Here is a 13,821-nt window from a genome sequence, read left to right on the forward strand (position 1 = left end):
ATTTGGAATTCATTTGAGGCTTGATTTAGCCATATCATCAAAATAGGGCCCCGCGGGACCCGAATCCAAGCGAAAAACAAGAGAAATTCGTTATTTTGGATAAATTGCAAAATGTCAAATTCTAATTTTACAGTCCTAATGTGTTTAGCAGCATGTCATCATACCTCATACTACATTTCATCATCAATTAATTCAATTTGAATTTTGAAATCTCAATTTTACCAAATTTTCCTTCAAAAAACCCTGATTTTAAAGGTATAACTTTATAATTAGGGGTATTTTGGTCATTTTGACCATCATTTCGAATTTCAAACTATTTTCTACTGAATTTTTTGCATTTTCATTATTTCAGATATCAAGGAAGCATCAGAATAGGGTTTATATCCAATTAAGTCCAATAAATTCGTAATATTATTGGAAAATCTTGGGAAAACCCACATATTTGAGCTAACCTTATTTCAAGTTTGGCAGGGATATTCAAAAGAAGAAGCTGAAGTTTGCCATTTCTTTTATTTCATTTATTTAGTGATGTAATAATGTAAATTTTGGAATAAGAAATTTAATTTCCTGCTTAGACTAGCATGCATATCATATAGTTTGAATTCATGCAATATCCTGTTTATGTGATTCATGCACATTATTTCAAAAGCACTATGGATGTACACGAATGGCACGTGCACCAACTCTTAGGGAGTTGATGAACTCGGTGGAATCCATATTTACGACCCTAGTCGGAATATGGACGAGACCCAGATCCATCATCTTTCTATCAGTCACATTGAGCCTACACTCTTAGGCTATCTTAAAAATGCACATCATATTTCCAAATTTTCAAAGTATTGTGCATTAAATCAATTAAACTCTGAACATATTCATGGCCACAGTCAGAATATGTGAAGGATTTATTTTGATTTAATACACATTTTTCCAACAAATTTCTTAGAAAATCTTTCAAAGTGCATTCATACACTCATGTCATTTGCATCATGAAATCATTAGTTTTCTCATGATTTTCTCAAGAAAACTTCATTCTCAAGAAATCGATTTCTCAAGAAATTTTGAAAATTTTTCAAAATCGGTTTTTCGAAGGCAAGTTTTCACAGTTTTCCATGGCCATCAGTTCCTCAAGAAACTTCTAAAATTTCCGAAGTGGGATTTCCAAAATCGAAGTCTTCCCTCGATTTTCCCTGGAAAAGGTTATTTTCTCAAGATTTCCAAAAGAAGTTTCCAATCTTCCTCAAAGATCAAAATCGATTTCCAAGTATTTCAAGGGTAAGATTCCCAGGATTTCAATTTCCCAAGTTCAGTTTTTCTTCTCCAATGAGTTTTCCTATAAATTTTCCATCATTTTCCTAAGGAAATTCTCAAAGTCCGAGTTTTCCTAAGAAGTGTTTCCCTTTTCAAATGTTCACCTTTTTCTTAAGAATCACTTCTATTTTCCCAGGATTTTCAACTATTCATGATTTTCTCACATCTTTATGAGCTTTCTCATGATTTCAAAAACCCCTTTTTCATCTGAGTTTTCTGAGAAATTGAACTTTTCCCTGAGAAATATCTTTCAACTCCAAAGGTTTTCTGAGCATACATCATGTTTTCCAACTTACATTTTCCAAAGTCTCATAGCACATGCCTGAATTCTCTCTGCATTTAGGATAGAACACAATTTCAATGATTTAACTAAGTCAAGCATAGTTTTGGTCCTTGGTTCGATTACCCCTGTTAAAGGCGGCAGGAACGGTCGAACCTCGTACCGACAGGTCGAGCCCCATCCCATGGATTTTCCCGCAATTTTTAAAACGGAGGTGAGTATTTCAAAAACCATTTCCAAAATCCGGTCAAGTTTGAATCGCGAAAGCATTTTCCTTTTTCTCTTCCGCAAGGAAGGGAAGACGGGAAAAATTATGCGATGATAACATATATGCAATGATGTCAGCTTAGAATAGAGTCTAGGCTCCTAAGGTTTGCATGGAAATGAAGCTGACATATGTATAATAAAAACTTAGAAGATATCAAAGCAAAGGAAAAGGCATTAAATTCGACCGGACGAAGACGAGTCCCATCTCGGTCGCCAAAACTGTGATCATTGCAAAAATTTTCCTCTCTTGTTCTTTCTCTCTCTTCCTTCTCTTTTCCTTTTCTAACCTCTATTTTCCTCCTTTTTGAAGGGAGCAAAATAAAAGATGGAAAAGAAGAGAGAAGAGAAAAGAAAAGAAGAGAAGAGAAGAGGAACTCTTTTGCGGGGTCTCACTTGACCTAAATTTTGAAAATACTTTTTAAAATAACTCGCCTCCGTTTTTTAAATATTTGCGGGAAAACTGGGAGACGAGATTCGCTCGTCGGTACGAGGTTCGACCGTTCCTGATGCCTTTACCAGAGGTAATCGAACCAAGGGTCGAATTCATGCCTTTTGCTTTGCTAAGAAATTATCTAAGAATTTATTCTAAGTCTAAATGCACAAAGAATCATGCTTGTGCAAATGCAAGGATGTATGCTCTTTCGAAAAATGATTTTTGAAAATTTTCCAAGTGTTCCTGAGATGAATCTGATGATAGAGATAAGAAATGGTTTTTAACTCAAAACTTAAGATTTAAAGTTCTAAGTTTTTGGAATAATCAGAGCTTGGAAAAATAATCTAGACTTTTTGAAAGGAAGGATCTTGAATTTTGAGATGAAAGGAGAAGAAAGGAAATTTCAAAGTCATAAATGGACTTTGAATCAGAATAAAGATGAAATGGAATTGAATTCTAACTTTGGAGTTTGAAATCAAAATGAAATGTGGGAAATCTAAATAAAATTTGATAAATGGGATTGATTGGAAAGTTGACATTCAAGATGGAATTTGAATCCGAAGTCTGGATTCTAAATTGAGATTAAAATTCAGGATGAGATTGAATTCTGGATTTAGAATCCTAAATGGGAATTAGATTTGAAATTTGGGATGAAATGGAATTGGTTTTAAGAATTGGAATTAAGAATAGAAGTTGATTTGAAATCTGGAATTCAAGATGGAATTTGAATCCAAAGTCTGGATTCTAAATAGAGTTGAGATTTAAAATCGAATTTTGGATTTAGAATCCGAAGTGGGAATTGATCTGAACTCTGGGATCCAAGATGAAATTGGATTCTGAATTTTAAATGGAATTGGATCTAAGATCTGAGATCTAAAGTGAAATTGGATTCTGTATCCTAAAATGGATTTTTGGATCTGAAGTCTGAGATCCAAAGTAGAATTGGGTTCTAGATCCTAGAATGAATTTGGATCTGAAGTTCGAGATCCAAAGTAGAGATCACACTTGGAAATCTAGATCCAAGTTTAGGATCCGACTTTGGATTTGGATTCTGAAAATCCAAATGGGTCTTTTTGAAGATGTATATGGGTTTTGAAAACCCAGATTTTGAATTTGAAGTTTTAGGAAGAGTTAAGTTTTTGGAGATTTGGAATTAATCTCAATGCTTTAATTTTGAATCTAATTTTGAAATCAGAGGAGGTTTCAAAGTTAAATTGAACTTTGAAAGATGAAATTTTGAGATATTGAATTTGAATTTGAAATTGAAATTGAATTTGAATTTGTATTTTGAAAATGAATTTAGAATTTCAAAGTTGATTTGAGAATTAAATTTCGAATATACAAATGAATTTCAAAGTCAAATTGGACTTTGAATTTGAAGCTTGAATTTTGGGTTTTAGAAAATGAATCAAGTTGAATTATACTTTGAATTTGATTTCAAAGTCAAAATTTGGACTTTGAAAATGAGATAGAAATTGATAAATTGAAATAGAAATTGAAGAAGAGATATTCATAATCACTTGGATTTTGAAAAGGAATTTTTGGAAATATGATGCAATTCTATCCTAAATGATGAATGAATTTAAAGAATTGGAAATTGGAATTTGAAAAAAAGCTATTTCATTCTTTAGATGAATTAAGAACGAGGTTGAAGACATAATATATCATTGACTATGGTCATTGAATATATTATATAATAACCACATTTAAATTCAAGAGAAGAATGAAATACATTTTTGGTGCTTTTATAGAATTTAAAATGAAATTAACTCTCAATATACCCTGACTATGGCCATTGGTATATATACTGAATTAATTTTAGATTAAATTCTGATAAAAGAGGAAAATAGTTAAAGAAAATATGATGGTTTTTGAAAAGGGATCCAGTGTGGGTCCAGTGTTATTTTATAAAAGATAAAAATACTAAGTCTTGTTTACATCCTGACTATGGCCATTGATGTAAATCATCAACTTAGGATTAATTACCTCTTACGAAATGGTGTATGTGCCATTCGTGTTGTCATTTATGAGAATTTGAGAAATAAAGAAAAAAAATGCATGAAAACAAGTAATTCATGATATTTACAATGCTCATTCATTCTATCTAAGATAGGAAAGATAAAATTAATATCTAACTATTACATTATTTGAACTGAATCTGAAAATATCAAGGCTTTCTAAATCAAAGAAGAAATCCTACAAAACAAGAGTTAGCCTAAATAAGAGACAATACATCACAAGAGATATCCTAATGGAAGCTTAAGACAGCATGATGGAATGTATATACCTAAACAACACATATATATATATATATATTATTTAATGTAATGCAGTCATATATATTGAATTGATATACAAGTGAGAGGGGATAAAAATAACAAGTGAAGCTGTGTGGTAGTGTTAATGGTATCATGCTGGGAGGGCATTTGCTTTACAGTAGAGTGAAGCTGCTATGGTGATATTATTATGAATCACAAGGGTCAGGCTGTAAGTAACAACACAGTAATATCGAGCCTTACCACAAGTGGCTGCAACATATTGCCGAAATAGTGTACAACCATACAAAGCATTTCTATTAATGTTTGGGTAGGAATCATCAGCAGGTTGCAGAGAAGATGTAGAGGATTAGTACAGAGAAATAACAGTGGGGTTGTACATTTGCCAGTAAGAGAATAACATATTCACATCCATTGCTTACATTGTCTTCTTTGAAATCCAGATACATATTACAGGAAATCTAATACATCTGCATTCCTTGTTGCAGGCACAAATGAAACTCCCCTGGTGAAACTCAGCAACTGTTCAAACAGGGCAAGTATTAATAAAAGCACCAGACAATACTCAGTGCTTACGATAACTTGCTGAACATGCTTATGATCAAGGTCCAATGTAACAGATCCAACTCTGTTGTTTAGTGGATCAGAAGGAAATTTTAACAAATGAATTTCAGACATTGAAAAGATCAACACTTAATCAATAGTAAACTTGAAATTCAGTCTGGTCCATAACTCAACGGCTCATCGAAAGGTAAATAACTCAACTACTTGAGCTCCGCTGTCAACAGAAAAAGTGGCAAGAATCGGATATAGATATTCAATCACCGATTCAAAAATCAGGTTGCTTAACCTTCGCATCAGATTCAAAGCTGACATTCACCGGATGGAACATTCAACAGATTCTCAAATAACAATATCATTCAAATGGCAGTCGGGGTTCAACAGGGTTTTGATGATGTGATCATCGCAAAATTTTTCCTCTCTTGTGGTTTCTCTCTCTTCTCTTTTCCTTTTCTAGCCTCTATTTTCCTCCTTTTTGAAGGGAGAAAAATAAAAGAAAGAAAAGAGAGAGAGAAGAGAAAGAAAGAGAAGAGGAACTCTTTTGCGGGTTTTCACTTGACCTTTATTTGAAAATATTTAGAAATTACTCGCCTCCGTTTTGAAAATATTTGCGGGAAAATGGAGAGACGGGATTCGCTCGTCGGTACGAGGTTCGACCGTTCTTGGCGCCTTTACCAGGGGTAATTGAACCAAGGATCGAATCTATACCTTTTGCTTTGCCTAAATATAATCTAAGAATTTATTCTAACTCTAAATGCACAAAGAATCATGCTTGTGCAATGCGAGGATGTATGCTCTTTTCAAAGATGTCTTGGAAATTTCCAAGTATTCTGAGATGAACTTGGTAAGAGAATGAAGAAATGTTTGAATTTAACTTAGAACTTGAGATAGATCAGAGAAGTTCTAAGTCTTTGAAGTAAATCAGAGTTGGGAAAATAAATGAGAAAGAATGACTTGAAGCTTTAAAGTGAAAGGAAATGAAGTTTCAAAGTTAAAAATGGGCTTTGAATTTGAATTTGAATTTAGGAAAGGAAATGAATACTTGAGATGGAATTGAACTTGGATTTTTAAGTTTGGAATGGATCTGAGATGATCAAATGGTATTTAAGAATAGAAATGGATTTAGGGAGTTTAGATGAGATCTGAAAATGAACTTAGATTTAAAATTTAGAATTGGGAACGAAATTGGATCTAAAGATGGATTTAAAATCTGAGATCTGAGATCCAATGTAGAATTGGGTTATGGATCCTAAAATGGATTTTGGATCTGAAGACTGAGATCCAAAGTGGAATTGGATTCTGGACCCTAAAATGGATTTGGATCTGAAGTTTGAGATCCAAGATGGAAGTTGAGTTCTGGATCCTAAAATGGAATTGTATCTGAAGTCTGAGATCCAAAAATAGAATTGGATTCTGGATCCTAAAATGGAATTGGATCTGAAGTCTGAGATCCAATGTGGAGTCGGATTTTGGATCCTAACATGGATTTGGATATGTGTTCTGAGATCCAAAGTGAAATTGGAATCTAGATCCTAAAGGAGAATTGGATCTGAAGTCTGAGATCCAAAAGTGGAATTGGACTCTGGATCCTAAAGAGGAATTGAATCTGAAGTCTGAGATCCAATATGAGTGTTGAATCATGGATTCTAAAAGTGGAGTTGCAAAAGGTGGATGAATTTCCAAGTCGAATTGGATTTTGAATTTGGGACTTGAATTCGATTTTTAGAAGGTGAATCAAGGACCTCAAAGTTAAATTGAACTTTGAGTTGGATTGGAATTGGAGTTTCAAAGTCAAATTGAACCTTGAAACCTGATTTTGAATATAAAATGAATTTTGAAATCTCAAAGTTTAAATTGAACTTTGAGATTTGAAAAAATGAAATAGAATTTGAAAAATCGAAAGGATGAATTGGATTTACAGAGATTGAAGATTGATTGAAGAAGATATTAATCACTTGGAGTTTTTGAAAAGGAATTTTGAAAATATGATGCAATTCTATCCTATATGCTGGATGAATTTAAATTTTTGAAATTGGATTTTGAAAAGTTATCTTATTCTTTGAAATGAATTAAAATAAGATTGAAGATATAATACATCCCTGACTATGGTCATTGAATGTATTATATAATAATCTATATTTAAATTCAGGTGAAAAATAAAATACATTTGGTGCTTTTATAGAATTTAAAATGAAATTAACTCTCAATATACCCTGACTATGGCCATTGGTATATATTTTGAATTAATTTTAAGTTAAATTCTAATAAAAGAAGAAGATATTTAAGGAAAATATGATGAATTTTGAAAATGGATCTAGTGTGGATCCGATGTTATTTCGTAAAAGATAAAAATCCTAAGTTTTGTCCACACCCTGACTATGGCCATTGATGTAAATCATCAACCTAGGATTAATTTACCTCTTACGAAATGGTGCACGTGTCATTCGTGATGCCATTTATGAGATTTTTGAGAAATAAAGGCAAAAAGCATGAAAATAAGCAATTTATGATATCTACAATGCTCATTCTATCTAAAGCTTTGAAATATGAATTCCTCATTTCTACCTAATTTATTATAACTTTGAATTGCAAATATCAAAAATTTCTAGTCCAAGAGAGAAATTCAAACTTTTTATATCCTCCTAAAAAAAAAAAGAGAGTTAGCACAGGATATTGAATTTTTAACACACAGATGTTATGTTTAAGAATTTGACACATTTCTATGTAGGCAATGCACATATGTGAAAGAAATACATATATATATATATATATATATATATATATATATATATATATATATATATATATATATATATATATATAGAGAGAGAGAGAGAGAGAGAGAGAGAGAGAGAGAGAGAGAGAGAGAGAGAGATACGTATATATATATCCAAGCATGATATTTATATATATATATATGCTCACATCCAATATGTGTGACATAAATGAATGATACCCACTATGCTGAATGTGAAGGGACTGTGTGTAAAATACAATGTAAGCCATACAGAGGGATTTTGAAAATACATCAATGCAACATTAGTTAATGTAAAAGACAACTAACCATCATGGATCAAAGCAACATCAATGTAGGGAATTGAAATTACAGTGGGTGCTATGTGTAATGCTATGTGCAAGCAGTGGTGACAGTAGGGAATGAAGGATGTTAATAGGTTATACAACCAATATTAACAATGAGGTGGAGGTAGCTGCAGTAGCTGATGTGGTTACACAGCAAATGGCTGAAACATTGCTGCAAGGATGATGACAGAGGTTGTGTACGAGTGACAATGTGTAATGAAGCAATATTGTGCTGTAATGATGATGGTAAAAAAAATTATCAATATATAACATACAAGTGAAATAAAAATGCACAGATGCAGTATTTATGCACATTACAACAGATCTGCAGTGTTGTGGCAGTGTAGATGATGTGGAAATGTTGGAAACTAAACATGACAATTTACAGTGATTGGATGACTTATAGTAATTGGATGACTTACATTGATTTCTAATCAGACTTTACTTCTGATTTCATGGTAAACTGGTTTCAATAACTTGAAGACATCTTCACAAAATATCAACAACAATATAGCTGATAAAACTCCAACACATTGAATGATAGGTGACTGTATTGTGTTGTATATGGTCACAAAAATATTTTCAACAGCAAAACACAGACAGAACTAGAAAATCAAACAAAGCATGCATGCAACTAACTAGACAGGAATGACATTTCCTACACAAAATCAAACGATTTCAATGTCGAAGACTGGAAAGATTCTTATCTGGAGTCCAGAAATTTCCATTATGAGGTAGGAGAATCTGTTGGTTAACCAGATTTAGGGGAGGGCACCTTTTTCTCCTTTTCGACAAATTCAAGAAGTTCAACAACTTGGCGAGCATATCTTTGCTTCAATATCTTTGCTGAAATCAACATTGGGTTCATAATCTAGAACCAAAGTTGGCACCTTTTGAATGCTAGCAGGCATATGGCTTCCTTCCAAATAAGATACATGATCTCTCATATCAGGATGCAGGGAGTTATCCATATAAAGTGGCAATTAACTAATTGATAACACCCCATGATTCCCACTCTGAAAAGGGAACAAACAACTCTCGTGCTTTTCATGCAAGTCATGCAGATAGTCCAGTGATACGCCACCTTCTTCTGTTCTTTTCTTCAGCATCATTAGCTTATGGCAAGTGGCAAGACTAGCTCTCAGATATATAAAACCATCAAGGGTAAGTCCAGGAAGACAAGAAACAACAGGATCAAACCATGAATCATAGTTGCTGATCTCCATCTCATTCATCCAATTTGCTTTAGGCACAGCACAAACGAAAACCATTTGATAACTCTGGGGTTCTGCATAGAAGGCATCCAGAATATTAAAGTGATCGGGTCCAGCATCCTGCCACTTTGAAATAGGCTCTGGAACTACTTCCACAAGATCACGCAATTCAAGTGTTTCATTGGCTATTCTTTGAAGGAATGTAGTCTTCCCAACACTTATGTTTTCCTTAACACAGAATGTTAACCTCTTATTCCGTGCAGATTTTTCATTGGAGTTTGAATTTGTCTCTTTTCACTCCTCATCAACACTCCCTTTTATAAAGGAAGTTATGCTTTCAGCGTGGTTTCTGTGAATGCAGAGTCATTGCTGACCCTCTCAAACACGGGAAGCCTCCCAGCAGGGCTCAAAAAAAATGGTAGCGTGCCAATGGGGCATGACTTCCATGACTGGGCCACAGTCCATATTGCCTCTTCTTTGTTGGCAATTTTACTTTTGCTCTTTTGTCGATGCCTTTTCAGTAGTTTCAGCTTCTTCACTGCTTCATTGAGAGATGCCTTTTATTCAGAGTATGACTTCTTACCAACAGTGTCAATTTCATAAGTTTGCTTTGTTGTCTCAGTTCAAAGTAGACATGTAACAAGTTTTTCAATCTGTCTCGCAAAACAGCAACATACACGCCATTGCAATCTTATGATTTAAAACACATTTGAAAGTCATTTGCAGAATTCTGAGCCGCGAAAAGCATCAATTTTATCTAGAGTTGTCTCGAACATTACCAATAGTAAATCATTCCTTCTACGAGATAACCTTTTAATGACACGTTTTCAGCCACCTCAGTCAACTAAATCCAATATGTCTATTTGTTGGTAGTCACCACAGAAATTTCTGATAACATAACTGCACTGCTGCAACTGCTGCAGATAGACTGAGAGCGATGCATGAATGGCCTTCAAATAATCCACCACCAATCAGAAGTAATGCTGGCTTTATGGAGAGGCTGTACCATAAGCCTCTATATCCTCAATTCTAACCCCTCAACTGTTTCGAGCTTACTCCAACACGATTTGCACCAAATTCCAGCTTCAGTCAGGGAGGAATAACCTCGTCCAACGGTCCACCTGCAGAACGACATAGGAAGCAACAAAGAAAAGAAAAGGCCAGGTGCCAAGTTTGAATGTTAACGAACTGGTTCATTCCTGGGCCATTTTCAAAGCAATTGCTCATGCCTTCACATTCCTCATTATAATAAAACCCTGGTGGAGCTAATTCCAATGTGCACGAACCTGTATGAATGTCCATATTTAGACATTGATTTTAAGACAAATATCACATCTGACTTATAACCATGAGGGTGTGAGTGTTGAGAGTGATTGCAGGAAACCACAACCGCTATGAGCCACTTATTGAGTGGGTCCTCTTTCCCTGCAGAATTTTTCACGATCACCACAACGCCCGACCAATGAAATTTTATCTCCAGTATGATGATTTACTTAGTTTATAGGTAACATTTCCAGAATGATCACTCATGTTTGACAAGAGTCTTCTCAGCAATGTCTTTTAAGTCATCTAACATCACCTGTTTGGAAATCATTATGAACAATAAAACCCCTCACAACATTCAATCATAGGATAATATTATGGCCTTAAAATAGAACCTAGAGTACAAAACCAACAGGGAAATCTACTGGAAATGACTATAACATCACAGGAAGACAATTAAATCACGCTGTATGCGAAGAGCAGATTCCATCAATTCGAGGCACCACCTGATTCTTCTTTGCTGAAAGACAACCATGTATCTGCCTTGCATCAATTCACCCATGCTTGAAGTCTTATCTTCCGGAAAACTTCCGGAATAGGAGTAGTAATATTACTACCAACGTCATAAGATGCAGGAACAGGGGCCCTATCATTACAAGAAAGGTCGCAAGGCAACTAGGAAATTGAAACTTAGAAGCAATATTTAAGATATAGATAGTAACTCGAAGATCAATGAAAGAATCAAACACAACCTATGATCCAAAGGAAACCAAATGCAACCTATATTATAATACTCAAAATGATCTGATCACGAACCTGTATAATCCTACGAAAGAAAATCATGAAGGAGATATCACAGTGATATTTACTGAAGTGAAACAAAAGAACAGGTGGGGATGAGGCGTGAATGATAATGCTGGGAGTGAATCACAGCATCAATGCTGCTATATAAAATGAAAACAAATAATTGGAGCTGGAGACATCAACCGATAATCCCAACCAGAATGGAACATAACAGGCAATCGACCTTCATAAGATGCATAATAATAGTAAAAAAAAATGCAAACAAGAAATTAGAAAACGGAAGGGAAGTCAATACGTATACAAGGGATCCTAATAAACCAGAAATGATAAGCTAAATTGAACAGGCCAGAGAAAAAGAAAATGCGATTAAAATTTATTTAGCAGAGCGAGTGATCAAATGCTATTTAAAATCGAAGGCCAAATATAAGACAAACCACCCGATGTAAACATCTACAGTAAAGGGGAAACGAAAGAGCACAAGAAGAACAAAAGTATACATAAAAAAAAAAGGAACAGGATGTAGAAAACAATCTAAATAAAGGCCGAATGCTGAAGATTGAGGAGAATAAATTTTGTTATAAATTAAAAGGAATATCGAAACCTGAAGGTTCCTGTTGATTTTGCGTAGGGTGGGTCGATCCTGCTATGGGCAGGTCGAGCCCATCATTTTGCTTTACGAAGAAAAGAAGAAAGTCGAACAAAAATCAAAAGAAGAGGAGAAAAAAAAAAACCCAGACGATGTTATGAAAGGGAAAGGGTATTTCTAAAAAAAAAGCAAGATTAAAAGAGTAAGGAGTTACTTACCTGCAACTGTAGGTGCTTCGTAGTTGACTCCTTTTGGTTAGATGAAAGAAGAACTCAGGAAATAAGAAGAAAGAGAAGAAGAGGGAGAAGAAGAGGAAGCGTGAAAGAGGGGTGCTGGGGTGAAGAAGCGGTAGTACGCAAGAGAGAGGCTGTGGAAGGGTGGAAACGGATGAAAGAGAGGGTCTCCTGAGTCCCTTCTTAAGGAGGAAGAAGAAGCTTCAGGAGGGGGTTTGTTAGGCATCAACGGTGGATGTAGGGTACGTGATGGAGAGAATCGGGAGAGAGAGAGAGAATGGAGGGAGGCGCCTTACCTTCGCCCTTTTCTTGTTTACGAAGGGTTTTTTGAAACCTAAAAAAAAAGTTTTTTCAGAGGAGCCCCTCTGATTTTTGAGATTTTACAAAGAGGTGGGGGGGGATCTCGAGTTTTTTTAGCAAAATTGTTTTCAAAAGGCTCAAAATCTTTTGGTTTTCTAAAAAATTTTCCAAATTTTTGGTTTTTGGTTTATTTTTCAATTTTTTGTATTTTTAGAATAAAATCCTAAAGTTTGTGAGAAGACAAAGGTTAAAACTAATTTTTTTGGTGTTTTTGCAAAAATATTTACAAAAGGGAATTTTTCTTAGAATTTTAAGAGCTATTTTGAGAAAATTTCTTCAGAAATGGGTTTTGATCCGGATTTTGAGGAATTATGGATTTAAAGTGCTGGATTCGAATCCGGAGTTGATTTTGAATATATCGATATGAATTTTAATTCAGAGAATCTGAAGAAATGACTTGATTTTCTCAGAAAACGGGGTTAGGGGCAAAAGGATCATTTTTACAAAATTTTGAAAAAATTGGGGTGTTCACAGATGACAAATGATTTCCATCGAAATTTTGCTCAACACAAATTGTGACAAGATTTTGGCAGTCCCTTTCGGCAAACTGAATGCTCTTGGCATAATGTTCTAAATCCACCTCTCGCAGTAGGTCGATTTCCTGAATCTAATGGGTTTTGCAAAGGTGGTTCCAGCCCTTAGGTTAGTTTTAACAACCGGTTCTTACAAAATGAAGTGACCCAATGTCACCTATGGGCGATTCTCCAAATAATACTTTTCATGCTCTGAGTTAATTGATGCCAATAACAGGTTTAAGATTATCACATACTAACCATTTTATGTTGCAAAATGCAGGGTGCAATAACATATCAGATACAATGGGGAGTAAACAGTATAGTACAATGATGCCTAAGTTAATGATGTAAACATGTCAGATGTAGTAGCATACCAAATAAAATACTGAAAATAAATGGCTAATGAGATATAAAGGAGTGAATGAACAAGATATTAATGAATACCAGCATAAATCATAGGAAACGAGATGTGAAAAATACCTGTGAAACGTGAATTTCTATGGGGAAACAATTAAAATTACGATGAACTGAAAGACTTTGAATGCTAATTATGAGGCTCCAGATATCCTGCTACTGATTCCCAAAATGGTAAAGGAATTAGATGCGAAGATGTCAGTATAGGGAACACCACTCCAATATG

The 13,821-nt window shown here is 34.4% G+C and overlaps 1 pseudogene; it reads right to left on the reverse strand.

Annotated features, from left to right (window-relative positions):
- Nucleotides 1–8,884: 8,884 nt before the first annotated feature.
- The window catches only part of LOC149828569 (uncharacterized), a 30,987-nt pseudogene continuing 26,050 nt past the window's right edge, over nt 8,885–13,821 (reverse strand).

Source organism: Nuphar pumila, chromosome 9 (assembly GCF_984573655.1).
Source record: "Nuphar pumila chromosome 9, dmNupPumi1.hap1.1, whole genome shotgun sequence".
Lineage (NCBI taxonomy): Eukaryota > Viridiplantae > Streptophyta > Magnoliopsida > Nymphaeales > Nymphaeaceae > Nuphar > Nuphar pumila.